General features: G+C 41.9%; 1 long non-coding RNA gene across 3 annotated transcripts in view; it reads left to right on the plus strand.

The window, feature by feature from the left end:
- LOC146378074 (uncharacterized) overlaps positions 1 to 13,421 on the plus strand; it is a 32,047-nt gene extending 18,626 nt beyond the window's left edge. Inside the window, exons 3-4 of one of the 3 annotated variants that reach the window (XR_014801670.1) lie at positions 8,468 to 10,288; positions 10,413 to 13,421. This is a non-coding gene — a long non-coding RNA (uncharacterized LOC146378074). Of the gene's footprint in view, positions 1 to 8,467 lie in introns of all 3 variants that reach the window. The other 2 variants (XR_014801671.1, XR_014801669.1) reach the window with 2 other exon arrangements.
- Positions 13,422 to 20,583: the final 7,162 nt, after the last annotated feature.

The raw sequence follows: 20,583 nt of genomic DNA on the forward strand, positions 1-20,583 counted from the left end.
CATTTGATCCAGAGCTGTTTGGGATTTGTCTGCGTCTAAGTAAGTGTAATTTATGGGAAGTGAAGAAGAAAACGAGGCCAAAAGAAATTCAGAGAAACTTGTCGAAAATGACAAAAAATAACAACACGAAGACTTACACTAGGCCATGTGTCTCCTGACCATCAGTGGGGCAAACAAACAGGAATCACAACATCTGAGTTAAGATCAAGCTTGTGGAACCACCAAGTCTACAGAGGATAGTATCTATCTTCGTTTAGGCTGTTTTTAATAATTAAGCTAGTACATTTATTTATTACTCTTCTACACTGAGATACCCAGGTGAGTTGAGTTTCTCTCGGGATGAATGCTCAGGAGAGGTGATGAGGGAGTGGAAGATTCCTCTCTTTTTTCTCTTCACTATCTTGCATTGCATTAGTGTTTGTAGCCCAGAGCAGAGGAAGCGAAGAAAAAACCTCAGATTTGGCCTGTGTCCACCTTACCTGTGAAATATCCAGCATCAGCATATTCTGCAGAGCTCCAAAGGGCCAAAAGCAAAGAACGAGGGGAGGAAAAAAGATGGAGGCAATGAAGCTACTTGTCTGATGCATTCTAAATAGCCTAATTTCTATTTTCTTTTAAACAGAAAATAAACATGAAACTAATTTCATTAGTGTGAGTCGAGCAAGTTAGGCTTAGGCTGAAGAGTGCCTGATACCCTTGCTTAGTTTCAATATTTGTTAGATCTTCAATCCAGCCGCATGCTGTGATCAAAGACTCCTGTCAACATCAGCCTATATTGAAAAGCACAGCATTTGCAAAGACATATGGATAGGTTTTAGTCTGTGTGCTCATGGTGCAATAGATATGGGTCAAAGGTGTTGTGTATACAAGTGCATAAACAGTAAAACTTGATGTGTGGTTATTGATGTTTGTGCTTTATGATTTATCCACTCCTGCCTTGTTAATATCTCCTCTGATCCAAATTCAATCTGAAATATATTATTTCTGCGATCTTGGTATATCTAGTGCTCATCTTGCGATCTGACCACAACTTGACTGCATGCCAAGTCGGGGGGTGAAACTAGTGCAAACAGGGAACAGCTTAACAAATTAATACTCTGCTGCCAAGTCCTGGGAGGGAGGTAGAGGCACAGAGGCTTAAAGAGGGAGCTAAAAACCCCTGCTACAGACACAGAGAAACCCCAGAGGGTGAAGGGTGATGAGGAAGAGAGAAAGAAAAGCGAAGGTGGGAAAAAGAGAGAGGAAGCAGAGGGTAAAGAACAAGCAAGATAAAGAGGCAGAGGGAGATGGAAAGAGTGAGAGGCAGAGCAGGGAGAGTACAAAAATGAGGGAACAGAAGAGGCTTGATATGATTTCAATGGAATGTTTGTTGACAGTGCTCCGTGGCCCGGGGCCTTGGGATAAATGATTGAACACTGCGCCTGTCAAAGCCAGAGGATTTCTGTGGGCTTGTGTTTCTCTCCACGCTTTTTTGCTGGAGGGAAGGTAGCAGTCAACTAATTGACACAGAATTAAGCATGAAATGCACTAAGCACAGCCCTCTTCTGCCATGGCTGGCCTCACCACCAAAAAAAACGGGCGCTCACAGCGAGTTAAAGGCTGCAGATAAAACACACATACGACCATATTAAGATAAACATCAGACACGTGCAGACATACAACCATGAATAGATCTAAACAGTAAAAAAGGAAATATGCATCCTAGCACATGGCCGACTATTCAATTACATTTGATCGGTAATTTGACATTTTAACACCCACACATCAGCAAGTGCACATACACACATCAGCGGGAGCAAAAAAAACACAGAGGATATTCACAGAGCACATAAGTAAACGGTATAGACTTTTTGTGTGACAAATTGCTCTATGAGAAAGTAATCCTTCAAGATTAACAGTGTCATTCTCTGCCACACCTTGTATATTATGCTCAGGGAGCAGCGATCTCAGCCGCAGGCTTCTTGCAAATGGCTTACCAGGCGTCTACTAACTGCTTTGCACTGAGAAGCCAAACACGCAAGAGAGAGACTAAACTGAAAGGAGGACAGGGCAAACAATCAAGAGGGACAGTTAGAGGAGGGAAACAAGCAGGAAAGCAGTGAAAAGAGAGAACAAACAACAAGTAAGTAAAAAGAAGAAAACAAAATGTGCGTGTGTGTGTGTGCAGGGGGGTTGGAAAGGTAATCTGCAGCACTGTGCACAGGTGCACAGGTAGGCTGTTTTCCATACTTCAGCCTGTGATTGAGCGACGCAAAAGGCGATTAAAGTCTAGCGCCACAGACTTTTCACTGTAAATAAAAAGCACTGCCTGCTGTAGCTCAGCTAGTAACACAGTAGTATACAAGGAGTCTTAGCTCATTAAAACCTAGAGCTGCGACAACAAAAACAGCATGACTAGGAAGCAGTTGTGTAGGGTGGGTGCACTTTAAGAACAGAAAAAGAGAAGGGGGGGGGGGTCCATACACATCTCACAGAAGTGCCAGTAATGCCCTTGGACATAGCCAAGTCACGCATCTCCTTTTTCTGTTGTCTCCACTGGCCACGTCGCCACGTGAATACCCTTGTGAAGGAGGTCGAGACAGGAAGAGAAAGGGAGAGGTGCGGAAGGAGGGAAGAGAGGCTGCAGGTCAAAGGACCAAACCTATCTTGCTGACTACCAACCAATATGGAGGTGTCCTGTGCTGTCTTGGAGGAAACAGAGGGGGGAAAGAGGAGGAGAAGGTGAAGAAGAGGAGGAGGTAAGCAGGGAAAGTACGAGGGTGGGTGGACTGCAAGGCGGATCCCCAGGGTCAATTATCCCTGCGAAGGAGGTACTGTAGCCGACACTCTGCATCTCATTTGCAAGGCAGCAGCAAAGGTGCACCTGAGCTCAGCTAGTGAGTGTCCTGCCATAGCACCAAGGCAATTAATGTCTTCTTTCAATGACATGTGCTTCTCAGTGTGACAGTGGCTGGCCAGCTGTGGGCTGGGCCAACTGGCTAAAAGAGAAGGCCTCAGCAATGCCTCCTGTCTTCCCACAGAGACTAATTTCAGACAGAGCCTCTCCCCTGCTCCACCAACAGTCTAAGAGGACCTCAAGCCCAAATGCACATATTAAATCACTCACACAAAGAAATTCATGCCAAAAATGTTGCATGAACAGTGCCACAAATTAGAAGATGAACACACTGACATGTATATTGCAAAATTACAGCATAAAAATATAAAGATAGTAGTTAAAAATTTATACGATTTTATTGTTATTTATTTATCAACTTTACAGTTCTTGAGTTTTTAGAATTAAAAAAACACATTGACAGTGTTGATCTGCTAAAACCCTTAAAAGTACTGGTCCATAAAGCCCTGATTTTGTGCTGTCTGATAAAAGCTCATGGAGTGAATGGAAAGAGATTGTCCAATAGGGGTATCTATATGCTCTTTCAATATTATACATATTCCAAATGTAATGCATAGGTGGAACATTTGGCCTGATCGTTGCATTCAAAGAAATGTCAAAGGTCAACAAACACGCTAGAAATAATCTGCTGTGTGTCATAAATATCGGCAGTGAATTTATTGGGATCCCTGCCAGCAGATATCTCGCTCGACTGGATCGACTGACTGAATTTCATCAACATACTTAAGCCTGAAAAGACAAATACATGTATATATATATATATATATATATATATATATATATATATATATATATATATATATATATACAACAGGACTTGTGTTTATTAGAAAATAACAAAGTGAATAATAAAAAAAACCCTCATAAAATCCCGATGCTGCCTTCTGCTCTGTTGGAGTATTGAAAGTATATGGAAAATTCATGTCGGGTGTATGTTACTTATACACCAACGTCACCAAGTGTGTTACCATGTAATCAAGTCATGACCTTGTATGAGACCTCATTGCTGCAGGGCATTGCAGCAAGCAAGGCTAACATGGGGCTAATGAGGGACATTCATTGCATCTGGGTGGAGCGGAGACATGCAAGCACACTCATACACACATATTCAACAGATCCATCCTTCCGATCACTGCTCCCTATAGCCCTGGAGCTCACAATGAAACCCAGTGTCTCCCTGAGTGGGAAGCCTTTGCTTTCCTCCCTGACCATTCTCACTCATCCGCGACAGAAATAGACATCGCTTTGCTTCCCTGCTCATTCTCCTAGTCAACTTCTGGTTGACACACACTGGATGAATGACTACGTCCTCCTGCTCGCCTCAGTCGACTACTGAGGTGCAGTTCCGAGTTGTCGAGCTCGCAACAGAGAGAAAAAGAACAAGGGAAGTTGGGTTTGGCTTGACTGTGGAAGGGGTGTGGGCTGGAGGGATCGGTAGACACTTCATGCAGGCACACAAACACACATTTACACACTTACAGCAAAGCTAGCTGGCTTTTGACAGTAGCAGAGTTATTATGGCGAGGTGAATATTACCCCCGTGGGACTTCATTTACCTCCAGCATATTCACTGAGTTTCTCTGTGTTTTACTGCTCCTCATAATCCAAGCCAACCACACACATGCACAAGCACATATACTTGCACTCACATCACCATATCACACACTATTTTTATGTCCATGAATGTTGTCAGGGTTATTATTGAGATCATTATGGGATGTGGATTCAGATTCCCCCACCTACTGCCCCCGTTCCCCTCTCCAATCCCATTTTGTTGCAGTTCTGAATCTTAGAGACCTCTCATGAAAGGTTACTAAAGCTTTCCAATTTGAGCTTCTATTAATCAATAAAGCGTACAGTCACACATAAACACACACACACACACACACACTCACATATTCAAAGAGGTGTGTTTGTATTTTGCAGCTTGTATTATTGTAATTCTCCTCTTGGTATTTAGCCAGTAAAGGTCACTGATGGACTTCTTTTGTTGTGCTGTTTGAGGTCTCTTTCGCCCATTGTGTTAACAACTCATTAAAAATTGAGGGACGTGAGGCGGGCAAGGAGACATTGCATATGTTTGGAAGCATTATTATTATTAAATAATCATGTTTGTCTCCTAAATTGAGAGTGACTCATGCCACAATATCAGTAATTAGATAAATTATTGATGGGCTAGCGGGTGGGTGAGAGGATGGTCGGTGGTGGAAATGGAATTGCCAAACCCAATTACTGTCTTTTCCTCAGAGTGGCCCCATTAGGGTTGTCACTTATACTACCAAATGGCGGTAGTAATAAAACCACAACTAGCACTTAACCGCTTAATTAATAGTAAGATGATTAATATTTTAATTGCCCGGGATTAAATACCACTCGTGCCGAGAGTGAAGCTTAACAGGAGCAGAAGTTGACATCCTGTGCCCACCGCTTAAAAACATGTCATGCTTTTCATCTTTTTCACACAGGCTTGAACATCATACTTGCCCTAGCCAATCACAAAAAGATGAGGCAGGTAGGAGTAAAAGTAACTTAAATAAGTATCACAAAATGTGTTGGAATTTTTAGGAACTGAAATGCCTAAACCAGTTACACGAGATTTTATATACTGGGATGCCACAAAAGAGGGATTGGTACAAGGTTGCCCACATCTAAGGTGTCTCCTGATGGTTACACTATACTATTAATATCATCATCACAAATCAATTTGGATGTTTAGACTAAATTTTTGCACTTTCCTATACTTGAAAAAATTGTTAGCTTGCCTTTATAGGATGATGTGAGTCTCTGACATTATTTTTGTTTTTTTCAAAGTCTGACCACGTTTGTTAAATGTGGTCCTTTACTTTGTTGTCCTGTACTCTGGATAATGCTTATATATGTGTCTGTCTTCTGCCTCCATGCCACAACTGTGTAAGATGCAGTTATGAAGGTTTACAGGTGTGCAGTCAAGATTTCAATAACCCAATGATGTCTGTAGTCTCATTCAAGAACAATAAGTAAAGCGCATCTGTGATAGCGAGGCAGCAGGGGCCTTTGGTATAACCACTTCACACACCTGTCCCAGTCTTTTTATTTTGTTATCTATTTGGAACTCGTCACAGGAAGTATTTTGTATCTGTGTTTTAAAGTTTTTGAATATGAATGTGATCTGCGATTTAATTAGCATCACAGCTGGTGTAATCATATCCAAGACAGTGTCTAATTAAAGGTATTAACAAAAAAAATTATACTAACACTTTAACACGAATACTTTTTGTAAAATATACAAATTACTTTATCAGCTTTTATCCCAAACTATGAAAAATGAAAATCAGTGCAACTATTTTTTGGATGTGGGTTATCTAGTGTTTTTTAAAAGCAGAAAATTGTGGCATAAATTTTAACAATCTAAGTTTGAGATATTACTTTTTTTGCCTACTGAACTACAAAAACAAACCCCAAGCAAACCTGCGTGCAAATGTACATACTCATGTATGCCACAGTAAAAAAAGGACTTTCCCTCTTCTACTAATACCCATCAACCCTCTCTCTCAAGAGGGCATACTGTCTTCCATCTACAACATGAATAAAACAAGTTATTCTTTTCTAGATAAACACCCTCCAAGTGCCCGCAAACAAAAGGGGGAAAAGACGCCAAGCTTTGGTTTTCCTCCAGCAATTGCAATGGAGATGGGCTCCCCAGACACTTGCTGGGCTCTGCAAAGTGGCCCTGCATTGCACAAAGTGTCTGCTTTGCCAGAGGCACAGGATGGAACTTTTAAGCACAAACAAAATCAACTAAATACCTAGCAAAGCTTGTTCGTTTGAACAAAGCGTATTATTCATTCACTTATCAATTCTTTATGTACATGGTATTATTAATCCCCCAGTGAGATTGAAGCTGTTTGTTCTTTTGAATCTACAGAATGACTCTGCTGGTAAGAGAATCATTAGGAAGTATCACTTTGGCCCAGATTTGACAAAGAAGCTGAGAAAGTGCATATAGCAGCAAACGATAAGGTTAAGCGTGATAAAATGAGAAAAGAAACGTGGCGGACAAATTGAGGAATTAACAACGTGCGAGTGGGGAAAGTCTCCGAGGGCCCAGTACAGAGGCGAGACCTATTAGAGCTCATGGCACTAGGCAGCTGTGTGGTAATTATCATCATGTGTTTAGCACAGCGCCCTTAACCAGGGCAACATATAGGAATTCTGTTTTAATCACTTAGTTGGCCCGTTTGGTGTTGGATGCATGTGTGAGAAGTGGATGAGGAGGGGATTTCCATTAGTATGCTACTTTAGCATTAAGTGTCAGTATGCCAACTCAGGCATAGTTGGCACCTTGGGCCGATCCAGGTGTGTGACCCACTGTGGCTAACTTGGCCTCGCGTTGAATGAGGGTAACTTGGTGTCCTTGGGGAAGGTGAAAGAGTGACCCCATGAAGCTCCAGCTGGGTGCCCGGTGAGCATGTGGCCCAGATGTGTCTGTGTGTGTGTGCAAGAGTGTGTTTACATGTGATTGTGAGCCTTTTAGTGCATACATGTCTGCCCAGTGCCAGCTTTGTATGAAACAGCTGGCTCCCACCATCTGCTACTCCTCTTCATGAGCAGCTCCAGAATGTGTATAGACTGGATGTGTGTGTGTGCGTCCCATGTGTTGATCCCTTCTTTTTCAGTATTATTCCTTCAACATTTCGAACAATTAAAAACATCATGCATAAATGTAATATCAAACAACTTTGAGAGGTTATACTGTGTACACACAAATCAAAACAAAACAAAACAAAAAACATGCCATGTATGCAGTGTGGCTCCTTTCAAACAGAGAAACCAGACTTTGATTATTGAAGTAAGTAAAACAGTGAATGTACTTTTCTTTAAAAGCTACACTATCTAGTGTATTTTAGCTTTTCCCTTTGGTTGTTAATCATTTGCTCCAAGCAAGTCTACTCTATCTAACAGACTCAGGGAAAAAAGAGAAGGATTGGGAGGTTAGGGGGGGTTAGTATGCTAAAATCCACCCAAAACAAGACACGAGAGACATTCAGTTCTACTGTTAATTAGGGAGCCAATATTACAGGATAAATCAGAGATGGAGGGAAGGTGTGAAGGAGAGCGAGATGAGGGAGGAGGCACAGAAGTGGAGGAAAGGGAAGTGGGGAAAAGAGAGATTGAGAAACAGAGAGAGAGGGAGGGCAGGGTGTTGATTTGAGCAAGGCCTGGGGGCAGCCTACAGGGTAGAGAAGGGAATGATAGACTGGCTAACCAGATGTTGATCAGGCCTGTGTAGCTCTCTTCTTTTCATCAATAGTGAACAAAAAAAGTGGCAAGAGAAATCCTGTTAGCTGCACACTTATTTGCTTCAAAGTCAGCCTTAAAAACCACCAAGTGTCACTTGACTTGAGTCTAATCAATTCTGCGTTTTGATCTAGAAATGGCTGAAACTTTCGGCGTTTGATGACAAAAAATGTCTGTTGTTAAAACGGATGTCATCTGCAGGATGCGTGCGCGCACACTGCCCAGCAAGTATGATGCTGCTCACAGAAGACAGTAATGAAAAATGATGTCCCTTTACCTCCCCAAATTTTCTAGAGTAACAGTGGTGGCAAAAGTGAGTAATCTGTAATCGGAGCGATGTGGAGGAGTGCAGTGCAGCTAATGCGACTAGACCCTGCTGTTCTCCGAGGAAGACTGCTGGAGGGGAGGAAGAAGACGAGGAGAAGGAGAGGCAGAGGGATGAGCAGGAAGAAGAACACACACAGAGGCTGTTGGGGGATCGCTTGCTCCAAACATAGCAGAAGGTATGGAACAAGGCGCACTGTGTGGGCCCCATTATTTTTACTCCCCATTCTCTTTTTCCCCTCTCTCCTTTTGAAGACGGCGGGATTTTTCTCCTCCTCCCTGACATAAAAGTAAACAACGTTGCCTGCAGGCACAATTTTCCTGGCAACACAATAAAATGTGCAGTGAATTTATGATGGTCATCCATTAGCTCTTACCAAGGAAACATCACCCGTATCTGTCGTCCATCATTATAATAGAGGGTTAATGCACTGAATTTACATAAAAAAGTCATATTGTCTGCATGAATTATTTACACCCTCAGCTGTTTTTTCCAATTTCTCTCTTTTTTTTCCCTCTTCGTCCGCTCGTTCGTGGCGAGGGGGATTTTGGTCCAGAGTCTCGTGGAGAAATTCTGACAGTAAATTCCGCCGTGAGGTGGTCCTGTCGTCGCCACCTCCTTATTCCAATATTTCCCCCCTTTCTCTGTCTTCCCACCCCTCCTACCCTCCATCTCATCCTCCTATTCTGCCCTTTGAGGGACAGTAAGAACTGAAGGCATTGTGATGGGGTTGTTTATGGCCTCTGCTTTATACCGAGTCAATCAACACACTGAAAACTACTTTCACAGCTTCCAATATGTAAGCAGATTTCACTGCTAATCAGAGTCCTTTAGATTACCACCTACCCTCAATATCTGTCAGAACTGAGATGAATATATGTCTGTGTTAGCTAATTCAATGTCACAATCAGATGGCACAGTTAAGATTATTTAATCTTTAGTGGCCTAATCTGGTAATGCACACAAAATGATCACAGTGCCAGTCGTCCCACTCTAAGTGAATTATCCTGATATCACAACCCTGTAATGAAGGCTTGTACAGCGCTAACAGTTGCCTCTCAGACCCCGGGGAAAGGCTCCGTGATTGAGCAATTATGACAAGCTCAATTACTGTCATCATATTATCATAGCTAATCCAGCTCCGCCATGCTGCGCCTTCCACTGCACTGATCACAGCGCCTTTTTCACTGTCACTGAGGTGAGAAAGTGCTGTCACTGACACCGCTTGTGCTCCCATGAACACGCTCAAATGAATGTGGCAAATATGTCAATCTACTGGTGCCTGTCTCTGTTTCTATCTTTCTACTGGATGTCGCTGGGATGGATGTCTTAATTTTTTTCTAATTCTGCCTGACAGTGCCACAGGCACTCTTGCGTGCTGAGTTAAATTTGTGATGCGCTTTGACAGAGTGCAGGTTTTGTGAGTTATCTGCTCCCCTGATATGGCTAACGCGCTTCTGAGCAACTATCGTTGCACTGCCGCCACGACTCATATGGCTGTGCAACGAAGCAAACGGAGACTTACTGAACACGGAAAGAAGTGAAAAGGTTTCAAAAGTAATGTAATGTGTCTTTACCTCCTTACCTTTACAGATTAGTGACCTCAAGTTCTTACAGATAATGCCCAAGCAGGCGAAGTGACACAGGTCAGTCAGACAGATGTAGATGAGGAGGTCAGTGTGGAAGGAAGTCGAGCCAAACGTGCACAGAGCAGGTGTTTTGCAGAGACAGTAGGAGTAATGCCAGAGGTGCGAGGGAAGGCGAACGGATCAATTGGTGCTGAGCCTCAGGTACAACCCATTCTCATCCATATAACATCCCTTTATACTGCCTCTCCCTGCCCTGTGCTAATGTTATGTGTTTTCTTCCCTCTGTGCTCTTGTTTATTCCTCTCACTGGTACATTTCTCCTCAGGGGCCCGATCCCTTCTCGCCTCCAGGCCTGTTTCTCACCCCCGTTAAGGAGGTGGGGATTAGAGGTCAGGAACACCGCCACGTCCTCTGCCCGCATCGATCGCTGTTTCACAAAGTACTCCAGGCAAGTAACGACCTGTTAGGTGTAAGGCTAGGTTTGCGGCCTAATGACTTCCACTGTTGTCTTTTTTTGTCAGATATATCTGTCAAAACTCAAAAGTCTTGTTGTTTTAAGTCCTTAAGCAGTTATTACATTTACACCTAATGTAAACACGTTTCAAGACACATCAGGTTTGAAATCTTTCACGGGAAAGGAAAACATCTGTACACGTACACCACCTTGGCGCAACTTGCCAGGAAAGTAAACTAATCACTCACTTTGAAACAAAGTATCCCATGATGCTGAGAAGTGCTGAGAAGAATGCAAGCAGGTCAGCTTACTGTACAAATAAGGTGGCAAACAAATTTGCATGTCAAAATTAAAAATCAATGTGTTCCACCTCACCTAATGACCAATCTCCCTACTGCTGCTCCTGGGCTCTGATTAACATTCTGGGGGGTTCAGGAGAAAATGTTAGAGCAAAGCATTAATCTCTCTCAGCAAAAAAGCTTGTATCCTCTGACAGGTGGGTCAAAGTTGCCGTTTAATCTAGCCCATAATTTCTGAAATGTGCTGACAGAGTGTATTTTGATACATTAAAACATGGCTGTGTTTGAGAAAGCTCAAAGCGCCACACCTCAGCAGGAAGTCTCTGTCTCTGGCTTTGAGTTATGGCATACTGGGGTAATAGGAAGAATTCAGAAGAAAAACAACTTGTTTTCTTTCATATTATGTTGCTACATTTTGTGAGATATGATGTGATCGTTTAATAGGAAAGTAGAAATTAACTGAAGACCATCTTTTGACAGTTTGGGTTAATCTTTAATATACAGGAGAATTCATTTTCACGTATGCAGAAGGGAAGAAAAATTGTTTTAAACTTCTGGTGGTTTTAAAATTCCAACTTTGGCATGATTTTTATAACCAGCAGTAAAAGTGCCTGAAAATTCTCCCTTTTTTTGAACAAAGCCCTTAAAGACCCTAAACCTGCCACAACTATTTATTTGTTCAATGGCCTGCACTTGACTTTATTGGCCGTTGGCAGAGAGGTGCCTTCAGAGGTGCCTGCTTGCCTATTGAAAAATGTGTCTCTTACCTCTTGCCCAACCTAGTGGAAATAATATCACTCACACTGAGAGATCATGGTGTCAGGGTCAATTGTCCTGCAAAAGATGGGGGCGATGGGAGACATGTATTGATTTTTCATTTTGTTGGGGTAAGCAAGCATGTTGCGGCTGGGCGCGGATGCAATGAGGCAGACAGAATGTGCTAGACTGCTTTTCAAGCTTGTTGTTCGTGAGCTGTGACTGCTGAAAGACACCTTGCATGCACACACACACACACACACACACACACACACACACACACACACACGTACAGATACATATGTTTTCAAGTCAAAATGTTCAGAAATGTCAGGGCAACCACCCATTGAACTGTAATCTTCAAAGAAGAGAGAGCTACTGAGGAAAATTTTGGCTAGATATCCAGAAAGGAAACACAGCCAGCATCAGCCCCGATAGGGATGAGACAGAGCTAGCCAGGGCTGGCAATCGCAATCAACGTAGTGCCTCGCAGGGTGGAAATGCTAATAAAACATGTTCTGTGATGCCACAGGTCAGACGCATCCCAGCAGTCCAGCCTTTGCCCAACAGCTATAAACAATGAATAAATGCCAAACTAATCACCTCTTTTAACCTTCCTTAATGTGTTTAACTCCAACCATCTGAAGTTGTTCATCACTGCAGAGGAAATACGGCTTGATAAAGAATGTATGGGATTCCTGTCAACTCCTCAATATAGTGCCTCTCTTTGTCTTTGCAGTAGAGGAGACTGATCTCCGAGTGGGTCATAACCTACAACATATCCGTGTAAATGTTCTTGCTCCAGTGGGACACAACAAAATGTCTCCAGCTCATTCTTGAACATGGCAGGGTTTAGAAGCCCTTGCAGTCACTTCACTTTCTGAATAAAAATGATATGTTTGGGGGGTGTTGTCTGCATCTCCATCTCCGCATTCCTCTAACTCTCACACTCCATCCCATCACAGCTCATGCATTTTCTACATCGCCTGTTTGCTCCTCATTTGCAAAGGCTACAGTCACGACGGTGGTCCGAAAGCGTGACAGACATGCAGGGTGAAGAACACAGCGGTCATCCACTGCCCTCTCTTCGCTCCATTCACCTCGATGACCGATACACACCGGTGTACAGCTCTCTACCCAGCTACTCTGCACCACCTGTCTCATGTCTGTGCTGTGAGGGCCAGAGTTGAATGCTCACAATATGAGCTCATCAGTATACCTAACACTTCCTGTTAGTACAGGTGCAAGCAAAGTCCTAAATATGAATAAAAACATCACTTTTTTTAATGTCATAGAACAAAACATTGGTTGCAGAGAAGATTGTCTGTGACAGAAGTTGAGAGTCTGTCATTTCTGCAGGTCAAAGAGAAATATCAGCAAAAGTACCACAAAAACAGTCACACATATGGAAAAGATTTCTCTTCTGTTATTCTCATCTATCAGGTGGTATGCACAATGTGATACACAAGTCAACACAAAATTCAAAATACTGCATTTCTTGCATTCTTACATAAAAAAAAATACAGTTTTATGTTTGGATATTTCATAGTTATGTTTCTGAAGATAGAGTTAATGTTATATATGTGTTTTTTTACTCATACAGTTAATTCCTTGTAAATGCATAATTCCAGGTTAAGGGATGTAATATAGGTAAACAGTGGCTCCTTGGCTGCAGCAGATTGCCTGTAAGTCAGTCGAAGTCCAGCAAGCCTGGAGCTTTGCAGAATGAACAAGTACCAATATTTGTAAATGCCTTGTCTTTCAGTCTGTTAGGTTTCACTCATTATACTTCAAAGAGCAATATGTGCCTGTCTCAATAAAAAACAAATGCACTAACAGTGTCAAGGTCCTCTTTGTGCTCTGTCTCTACTGCTCCATAAGAAACATACATAGATATGAGTGGCATAGTTTTGAGATTCCCATTTTGCTTGAATTGACGCACAGTGGAGGCTATAAAATTCCTTTTAAGTGATACAGGTTAAACTTACCAGGAAAACCTGCAAGTACAAAAAACTGTAGCATTTTCATTTCAACTTTAGGAACAGTCAATATATTTTGCAGTGTTAGTGTTTAGCTCTGGGGATGCAGCTTCATAACTACATTAGAGCCAAACAAGAACATAAACAGTGAGATAATCACTAAGGTTGTAAACAAACTCCCAGTTCAGTCACAGACACGCCAAAGAACTGACTAATGATAGCAAATATTTTCAAAGTTACATCTGATGGAAACGCCTTTGCACTCTGAGGGAACTGATACTGAGCAACAACAGGGAATTTCCCCTTTAATGAACACATGTGTGGAAGTTAGATCTTAGTAAAGTAAACATTACCAAAGATTGTGACAGCAAATTAGATTTTCATGATCAGAATAGAAGTTACGAGAAACACTGGGCTCTAATAGCCATATGGCACAGACTAATGGATAACACTAGATCAGGGTATGGGCAATTATTTTTTCCAAAGGGCCACATGAGAAACGTGAGCTGTGTTATACGGTCGAACCAACAATAACCTGAATTTAACCATGTTCAATATTAACTTTCTCCAACTGTAAAAAGCAGCAGATTAGGAGCGGAAAACTAAAGTTTGTTTTGGGCTTTAACAAGTGCACTGATTTATCTGGACTTAGCCCTGCAGAGTCCACCTAGCACTCTTTAATCAGAAAATGGTTTACTACCTCTTTTAAGATTTTGTGGGATATGACATAACTTGCTTTGTGAGCTGCATCCCTGGATGTGTGTAGTTTTGTAAAAATAAATTCCTTGTTGGTTTTGCAGTTAAGCTAGCAAAGCATCTGACTCCTGACTTGCTATTCATCAGACAAGTACTTGTATTTTCCTGCATGTTTGGTCACATAGTGATTTAAATTGTAGTCCTTGAACACAGCAACCTGTTCACCGCAAACTAAGCTCACAGCTTTTTCTTTGACTTATGTACATAAATATGTTACAGTCCATGCCTTGTTAGCAATGCGGCATTCGCTATCAGTCATTCTTTTTTTTGCATGAGCTGACATGTCTGACATGACAGTCAGTAAGGATTTACCTGCACATGCAGCCTTACACAATAAAAGTCACACTTTCAAAATAAAAGCTGCACAGGACGCATTGCATGAACTAGTTTCCGTTTACTTTTCTTGTTTGCAAGTGACCACACGCAGGCCAAAGCAGAAGGCTCAAGAGGTCGGATGTGGCACGCGGGCCTTAAATGCCCAGGTCTGCACTAGATGTTTCTATTTAGCTAATCCCGCAGTCAGAAACTGTTTAGCAGAGATCGTAATCCCACAGTGAAACAGAAGATGTGAGCACTGGGCTTTATTTTAGCACTGTCATGTAAGGCAGTTATTTAAAATCACAGTAATGCAATCACAGTATATTGAAATAATTAAAGTTTTCACGCTCAGCTATGATTGGATAAGCCTGTTAAAATACAATGTAAGATGAATACAGTTGAAAAATTGGGATATAATTTTTAATGTTTCTTTTTTTTCTAGTTTAATATGAAATTTGCTTAAATGCTCATGCTACTTGTTGGATTTAAAAAAAAAAAAACAGGGGAATTTTCCTTTCATTTCTATTTCAAGAGCGAGCACTCTCCTTTGTTGGAATTATTTCTTCTGCTAGGATGGGTTCAGAGCTGATATAAAACCTACCAATCTAACAATAAATCAAATTCCAATCGCAGTCTATCGAAACTTTGAAAGGTCTCCAAGATCAGAAGAGTCGATTCACACACCTGCTAGGCATGTCAGTGTTTGGGTGAGGTGGTTATCATAACACACATACAGCTGTGGTACTTCCTGCCACTAACGCTGTAAGTGTTCCAGTTTCTTTCAGACAGAGAGGGTAAGGGAGGTGAAAGAGAGGGCGACCCAGCAGCTGCTTACCTCGCCTGACTCTCACACCTGTTAAGGAAAGAGGCACATATCACCCTATATTATAGTATTAACAAGCTTGAATAAATGGCTGATGCAAGCATGCAGCAATGGCCAGCGGAGCCTTGGTTTCCCGTGTACTTATTCTGCCATTAGTGGAAAATTCATCAACTATTTAATCCAAAGGTAGACAAGAAATGAGCATGTCTGTGGCATAAGAATTTCTGCAATGCAAGCAGCATTTCATCCACTAAGACCCACTTGTGTACCATACATGTCAAAAATCATACCATCTGATAAATCCTTGCCAGGTTGTGGAACAAAGCATTCTCCAGTTTTACCTCACTGCAGACAATGGAAGGTTTTTTTTTAAGTAGTTCAGATTTAAAGTTCAATGCAGCAAACACTTGAGACTCAATTTGTCAAATTCATTTTCTACAGAGTGACAGCATATTACCCCAGTGAGTAGCCGGCCTCAGCACAGAGGCTGAAAGTCTCTTTGTGTTTGTCTACTTATGGGTGTTTTGTATGTGTATGTAAAGATCTATACAGTGTTTTGTAGCAGAAAGCAGCTATCTCCCTTTGTATACACAGATATTTATGCCATGTTGTGTCACAAGCTTTGATCACTGAGAATCATAACGAACAAGTGTGGGTTTCCTAATTGTATGGCATTGCAGTAATACTTTCACCAACATGTGATGTTAGGAAACCTCACTTGTATTTACCTGTTTTTCTTTAAGTAAAAACAAAATACAAATGCTAAAGAACCCCAAAAAAGAGAATGCAATACAAAAATGCAACAATTAATATATAAAAATGGTAATGTTCAAAATGTAACTTAATAAAAGACCCGTTTTAAAGGGTTTATGTTGGTTTAAAAAGCTTTTTTTTATTTCACTGGGTTTGTCTTAGTACTTAAGTACTTTGATGAAGTGAATGTACTTCTTTTTTATGAATGAAAAGTATTACACAGTAGGCTTAATGACAATTTCTTTACCAACATTATATCTGTGTAACTCAAAAATACCACCATGTGCCTCCTTTGAATGTGCTGCATGTACAGTTATGTGTGCTTAATTTTGTGTTTTTACCTAAAGTTCCAAAAAAGCATGAGTAGTGTCTGTCCACTGCAAATACTGCAGTGTGTGTGCGTGTACCTGTCCGATCAGGCCCTTTCTTAGTTAGTGCATGTGCACGTGTGCACATGTGTGGTGCTTGTGTTTAATAATGCATGGCCCCAAGCCCAGGACGGGCCCTTTGATAAAGTGCAGCTCTGCGGCACATGCATAAGCAGCTCTACCCATATGCAGAAAGCGGAAATTGATGGTGGAGATAAAGTCTGTGCTGCTGCTGCTCACTGTGTGCCTGCGTGTGAGTGTGTATGTGTGTCTATGATTGTGTAGCAAAGAAAGAGAATGAGGCAGAGAAAGATTTATGCATTGTATCAATGTCCATATGGGAGTGTTTGATCAGGTGGCAATCTGGGGCTTTTAGGAGGAGTCTTTGTGCTGTGTGAACACGTTTAAAGACGGGTACGTTTGGCAAGGTCTGATTAGCTGATACTGTACAAGCAAGCAGATATGGAAATGAGTCCATGCTAAGTGTCAGTGTATTTCTGAGAGATATGAAGTAAGTGAGAATGTCAAGATCAGCTTTGTAGATTTTTTGAGAGTGGATTATTCTCATTGCCGACTTACTTCTGTGCAAGGATTTGTGATCATTTCCCCTCAAAGTTATTATAGCTGTCTGATGAATTGCCAGTCAAAAGGGTCAGGGGCCAGAGTGAGGGTGTAAGATTGCTTGCTGCATTTCATTCGCTTCACTACATAGCTTTATTACAGGCAGGAGGGCGAAGAAGACTCAGCATTCACAAACAAGCTGCAGGGGTATGCATATACATGCTAACAAGCCTGTGCCAATTCATTCTCTTGCTCAGTTCTAGCAAGCATGACCCCAGAACCTTTTAAAATAACCCTGCTCAAACTTGTATCAGACTTCCTCCTCAAGTTTTCTCTCTCTCGTCCTTTCCAAGATTTTTTCTCATCTCATCTAACTTTGCGCTCTGAAGCCATCCAGCTAATCAAATCCACCAAAGTTGTGACAGCACAATCTTCTCTATGCCCTGTGTCATTAGACATGGTGTAGTCCCTTTATCTGCCACCCATCTTCCTCACCTCCTCTCCTCTCCACTTCAACCACCCACTGTCTCTCTTTTCCCTGCCTTACACTGAATGCCACCCTCTCTCAGTCATAAAGACCAGTCAGTCAGATATACAGGAAGAGAAAGACAAAACCCTATCTCTTTTTGTTGCAGCTTTAATTTACTTTGTACATTAATATTTCAGGGCCCTCTGCAGGCTTGGTGCAGGAGGCAGTGGGAGCTACTGAGTGTCTTGATGCAAGTGTGTGTGTGTGTGTGTGTGTGTGTGTGTGTGTGTGTGTTATATTTCAACTGTAGGAGGGGAAAGGATTAATATTTCAGCGGACCTTACTGGAGACCCCTGTACCAGTTCCACCAAAACACCATGGCATGGGTGCATGGCAATATACCAGCTCACCTAGCTGCTCCATCCAACCTTTGTGCCTTCACATCTACGCCTGCATTTTATTTTATTCCCCCGATTTCATTTTAGTTACAATCCATATAAATATCTGGATGGATAGTTATTCACTTATAATTCTTCAGGCATTGTGGTTAAGTCTATTTCTATTTGTAATAAAATAATGGAAACTAAATTAAAGCGTCAAGCCTCTGCTAATTTGCACAAGTTTAGATCAATTTCTAAAGAACAGAGTGAAACTTAGAGCTTCTAGCAAACCATAAAATTTGCATGGGTTCAAAATCAACTGGATATTTGGCTAGATAATAGCAAGGATACGGTTGAAAGAAAACTAAAACAAACGGTTGAGTTGTGAAGCAAAATTTAACAGACTGTGAATAATGGTGCAAAAAAAAAAGAACTAAACAAAAAAATTTATTCCTCACCCAGACCACATTATCTGCCAAACATGTATGTGTACCTGTCACACTGGTATTAATTGATGATTCCACTGCTGACAGAAGCAAGAGGATGACTGCAAAGATACTGTATAGAGGAACATTTTGTGTACTTACATGCAGCCAAATGTCTCAAAACTTGCTCAGTGTTTCATCATTCAGCAGGACAGGGTTGCTTATGCAGTATGCTTTGGGTCATTATCTCTTTTTCCCACTCAGAAGTGCTGTCCAATCAGTTTTGCAACATTTGGCTCAATCTGAGTAGAGATTATAGCTATATACACTTCAGAATTCATGCCCTTACTTATATATATATATCGACAAACATTAGTGACTCGTTTCCACTGGCAGCCAAACAATCCCACGCCATAACACTGCCTCCACCATGTTTGGCAAATATTGTGGTATGGTTGGATGTGCCACTGGGATGTAACGTCTTTGAAATGGACACATGGTATGACCTCTCGACCTCACAGTGACCTTTTGTGGATTCGGGCTTATCCTGAAGATGTAATGAAATGCTCCACACTCACGGTCTTTGAGAACCCTGGGCCTCACATCATCGGAGGACACAGACTTGCCTGAGAGGAGTCTCATCACTGTCTCCTGATTTGGTCAGCAGTGAAGGTGACTGGAGTAGGAGGAAAGGAGGTACCCGGGTACAGAGTCCATGGGACATTTCAGACTGTCCATCTATCTGCGGAGAGCATCTGTTGTCAGATGGGTGCAGTGTCAAAGATATGTGGTAGTGTTCTGCTACTCTGCACTGTTGTGGATCCATCAGTCAGCCACGGAGAAGGACAAAGATATAACATACAATACCTCATCCCTATTCCTAGCTCTAGCTCATCTTCCTTTTGTGGAATTTGATGTCCTTTGTTACCCACAGCTTGCTGTTTGGATAACACTACACAGTTTCTATTGGAATGATGCCTGCACAGAAACGTATGTAGGCTGTGATTAATCATGTGAGCAGCACATCAGTGTCCTCTCCCTGTGACTCCCAGAGTGTTTGCCAAATAGTCACTTCAAAAAAGCTCTGCAGGAGCACAAAAACCTCCTTTGACCATCTCGTCACTGCCTTCACAGGCCACAGGATACCTCTAGTAACCTGTAAGGGGAGTGAGGTGCACCAGGTGTTCAGCTGACCTATCAAGTGGGGCGAGGTAAAAGGAGCTGTACGTATCCTTAACATTTGTATAAAGCTGATCTGTTGTTCTCTCCTCTCTGATGGTACAGCTCACAAACTTTGATTTCAAAGGTGATGTGGTAGTCTGAGACAGCAAAGAAAGTACTCACTCAGGTGTTGTGAGTGTAACCAGGCTACAGCAGAGGTGATGGTGGTAGATGCAGAATTCGGGCTGGAGAAATTTATACAGCCACTATGATGATATGTTAGAAGTTCACGAGTACACAGTTCAATATCTGGGCAACAAATATACTTTTTATGTTAAAATGAGCAGGGTCAAACCAACAATTATTAACTAGAATAGCAAGACTCATCCACATTCATCTTACAACTAGTTGTGCAGTCTGTCAGGCCAAATTGTATAAAAGCCCTCCATAGACATGTTGCTGTCGGGAATATCCTGGTGCAGCCATGTCTCTATGAAGCATGTTGAACTACACTCCCGGTACTCCCTCTGACTTTGGGCCAGCGCCGTCAGCTCTTCTATTTTATTCTCCAGCGACCCTGCAGTCCACATGATCAGAGTGGGGAGACGTGGCTTATAATTCGGTTTCTCCAAAACTCTCCGCTGTCTCGCCCCATCCCCTCGTTTCCCTCTTCTTCTGTCCAGCTCTGCATCCTCCATGATTTTCTCCAGATTTTAACTGGAATCTCTGTTGCTCTAGCTGACAAACAAAGCTGCAGGCCAATCAGCTGATCTCTGGAGTAAACGATACAAGTGCCATGAAGTTGTTACGCTGGAGTTCAATGTACCAAAGAAAAAAGTATTCCCACAGCAAAGAAAAAGACACTTTGTGAACCAGCATGTTCGGGAGGGCAAGACTTAAAATAAGCATAAGGGGAGAAAAAATAGTGATTGCATTGCAACCCTTCATGGCCCAATATTTAATGTCCATATGTAGCCATATGTGTTGCAACACA

This window comes from Perissodus microlepis, chromosome 11, assembly GCF_051167445.1.
Source record: "Perissodus microlepis isolate ML-2025 ecotype Zambia chromosome 11, ASM5116744v1, whole genome shotgun sequence".
In the NCBI taxonomy this organism is placed as follows: Eukaryota; Metazoa; Chordata; class Actinopteri; order Cichliformes; family Cichlidae; genus Perissodus; species Perissodus microlepis.